The sequence below is a fragment of the Stegostoma tigrinum genome, unplaced genomic scaffold (assembly GCF_030684315.1).
Source record: "Stegostoma tigrinum isolate sSteTig4 unplaced genomic scaffold, sSteTig4.hap1 scaffold_762, whole genome shotgun sequence".
In the NCBI taxonomy this organism is placed as follows: domain Eukaryota; kingdom Metazoa; phylum Chordata; class Chondrichthyes; order Orectolobiformes; family Stegostomatidae; genus Stegostoma; species Stegostoma tigrinum.
Genome location: NW_026728708.1, coordinates 19,476 through 23,370, shown reverse-complemented (window position 1 = coordinate 23,370; position 3,895 = coordinate 19,476).

Sequence of the window (3,895 nt, the reverse complement as noted above, 5' to 3'; positions counted from 1 at the left end):
CTGAGAGACACCAGTCAGTGTACAGATATCTCCTGAGAGAGAGAGGGGGGACTGAGAGACACCAGTCAGTGTACAGATATCTCCCTGAGTGAGAGAGGGGGGACTGAGAGACACCAGTCAGTGGACAGATATCTCCCTGAGAGAGAGAGAGGGGGGACTGAGAGACACCAGTCAGTGTACAGATATCTCCCTGAGAGAGAGGGGGACTGAGAGACACCAGTCAGTGTACAGATATCTCCCTGAGAGAGACAGAGAGAGAGAGGGGGCGACTGAGAGACACAGTCAGTGTACAGATATCTCCCTGAGAGAGAGGGGGGGACTGAGAGACACCAGTCAGTGTACAGATATCTCCCTGAGAGAGAGAGAGAGGGGGACTGAGAGACACCAGTCAGTGTACAGATATCTCCCTGAGAGAGAGAGGGGGGGACTGAGAGACACCAGGCAGTGTACAGATATCTCCCTGAGAGAAGAGAGAGGGGGGGCAGAGAGACACCAGTCAGTGTACAGATATCTCCCAGAGAGAGAGAGGGGGCAGAGAGACACCAGTCAGTGTACAGATATCTCCTGAGAGAGAGAGAGAGGGGGCAGAGAGACCACCAGTCAGTGTACAGATATCTCCCTGAGAGAGAGGGGGGGCAGAGAGACACCAGTCAGTGTACAGATATCTCCCTGAGAGCGAGAGAGGGGGGCAGAGAGACACCAGTCAGTGTACAGATATCTCCCTGAGAGAGAGAGAGGGGGGACTGAGAGACACCAGGCAGTGTACAGATATCTCCCTGAGAGAGAGGGGGGACTGAGAGACACCAGTCAGTGTACAGATATCTCCCTGAGAGAGACAGGGGGACTGAGAGACACCAGTCAGTGTACAGATATCTCCCTGAGAGAGAGAGGGGGACTGAGAGACACCAGTCAGTGTACAGATATCTCCCTGAGAGAGAGGGGGGTACTGAGAGACACCAGTCAGTGTACAGTTATCTCCCTGAGAGAGAGGGGGGACTGAGAGACACCAGTCAGTGTACAGATATCTCCCTGAGAGAGAGAGGGGGGACTGAGAGACACCAGTCAGTGTACAGATATCTCCCTGAGAGAGAGGGGGGGGGACTGAGAGACACCAGTCAGTGTACAGATATCTCCCTGAGAGAGAGAGGGGACTGAGAGACACCAGTCAGTGTACAGATATCTCCCTGAGAGAGAGAGAGAGAGGGGGGGGACGGAGAGACACCAGTCAGTGTACAGATATCTCCCTGAGAGAGAGAGAGAGAGGGGGGGGACTGAGAGACACCAGTCAGTGTACAGATATCTCCTGAGAGAGAGGGAGGGACTGAGAGACACCAGTCAGTGTACAGATATCTCCCTGAGAGAGAGAGGGGACTGAGTGACACCAGTCAGTGTACAGATATCCTCCTGAGAGAGAGAGAGGGGGGACTGAGAGACACCAGTCAGTGTACAGATATCTCCTGAGAGAGAGAGGGGACTGAGAGACACCAGTCAGTGTACAGATATCTCCCTGAGAGAGAGAGAGAGAGGGGGGGGACTGAGAGACACCAGTCAGTGTACAGATATCTCCCTGAGAGAGAGAGAGAGAGGGGGGGGACTGAGAGACACCAGTCAGTGTACAGATATCTCCCTGTGAGAGAGAGAGAGAGGGGACTGAGAGACACCAGTCAGTGTACAGATATCTCCCAGAGAGAGAGAGGGGGGGGACTGAGAGACACCAGTCAGTGTACAGATATCTCCTGAGAGAGAGAGAGGGGGGGGACTGAGAGACACCAGTCAGTGTACAGGTATCTCCCTGAGAGAGGGGGGGGGACTGAGAGACACCAGTCAGTGTACAGATATCTCCCTGAGAGAGAGAGAGAGGGGGACTGAGAGACACCAGTCAGTGTACAGATATCTCCCTGAGAGAGAGAGGGGACTGAGTGACACCAGTCAGTGTACAGATATCTCCCTGAGAGAGAGAGAGGGGGACTGAGAGACACCAGTCAGTGTACAGATATCTCCCTGAGAGAGAGAGGGGGGACTGAGAGACACCAGTCAGTGTACAGATATCTCCCTGAGAGAGAGAGGGGGGGGACTGAGAGACACCAGTCAGTGTACAGATATCTCCCTAGAGAGAGAGAGTGGGGGCAGAGAGACACCAGTCAGTGTACAGATATCTCCCTGAGAGAGAGAGAGAGGGGGGACTGAGAGACACCAGTCAGTGTACAGATATCTCCCTGAGAGAGAGAGAGAGGGGGCAGAGAGACACCAGTCAGTGTACAGATATCTCCTGAGAGAGAGAGAGAGGGGGGACTGAGAGACACCAGTCAGTGTACAGATATCTCCCTGAGAGAGAGAGGGGGGGGACTGAGAGACACCAGTCAGTGTACAGATATCTCCCTGAGAGAGAGAGAGGGGGGGACTGAGAGACACCAGTCAGTGTACAGATATCTCCCTGAGAGAGAGAGAGAGGGGGCAGAGAGACACCAGTCAGTGTACAGATATCTCCCTGAGAGAGAGAGAGGGGGGGCAGAGAGACACCAGTCAGTGTACAGATATCTCCCTGAGAGAGAGAGAGGGGGTACTGAGAGACACCAGTCAGTGTACAGATATCTCCCTGAGAGAGTGAGAGGGGACTGAGAGACACCAGTCAGTGTACAGATATCTCCCTGAGAGAGAGAGAGAGGGGGCAGAGAGACACCAGTCAGTGTACAGATATCTCCCTGAGAGAGAGAGAGGGGGGGACTGAGAGACACCAGGCAGTGTACAGATATCTCCCTGAGAGAGACAGGGGGGACTGAGTGACACCAGTCAGTGTACAGATATCTCCCTGAGAGAGAGAGAGGGGGGACTGAGAGATACCAGTCAGTGTACAGATATCTCCCTGAGAGAGAGAGAGAGAGGGGGGGACTGAGAGACACCAGTCAGTGCACAGATATCTCCCTGAGAGAGAGAGGGGGGACTGAGAGACACCAGTCAGTGTACAGATATCTCCCTGAGAGAGAGAGAGAGGGGGGACTGAGAGACACCAGTCAGTGTACAGATATCTCCCTGAGTGAGAGAGAGAGGGGGGGACTGAGAGACACCAGTCAGTGTACAGATATCTCCCTGAGAGAGAGAGGGGGGACTGAGAGACACCAGTCAGTGTACAGATATCTCCCTGAGAGAGAGAGAGGGGACTGAGAGACACCAGTCAGTGTACAGATATCTCCCTGAGAGAGAGAGAGGGGACTGAGAGACACCAGTCAGTGTACAGATATCTCCCTGAGAGAGAGAGAGGGGACTGAGAGACACCAGTCAGTGTACAGATATCTCCCTGAGAGAGAGAGAGAGGGGGGACTGAGAGACACCAGTCAGTGTACAGATATCTCCCTGAGAGAGATGAGAGAGAGAGGGGGGACTGAGAGACACCAGTCAGTGTACAGATATCTCCCTGAGAGAGAGGGGGGGACTGAGAGACACCAGTCAGTGTACAGATATCTCCCTGAGAGAGAGAGAGGGGGGACTGAGAGACACCAGTCAGTGTACAGATATCTCCCTGAGAGAGAGAGGGGGGACTGAGAGACACCAGTCAGTGTACAGATATCTCCCTGAGAGAGAGAGGGGGGACTGAGAGACACCAGTCCAGTGTATAGATATCTCCCTGAGAGAGAGAGAGGGGACTGAGAGACACCAGTCAGTGTACAGATATCTCCCTGAGAGAGAGGGGGGACTGAGAGACACCAGTCAGTGTACAGAGATCTCCCTGAGAGAGAGAGGGGGGACTGAGAGACACCAGTCAGTGTACAGATATCTCCCTGAGAGAGAGAAAGGGGGGACTGAGAGACACCAGTCAGTGTACAGATATCTCCCTGAGAGAGAGAGAGAGGGGACTGAGAGACACCAGTCAGTGTACAGATATCTCCCTGAGAGAGAG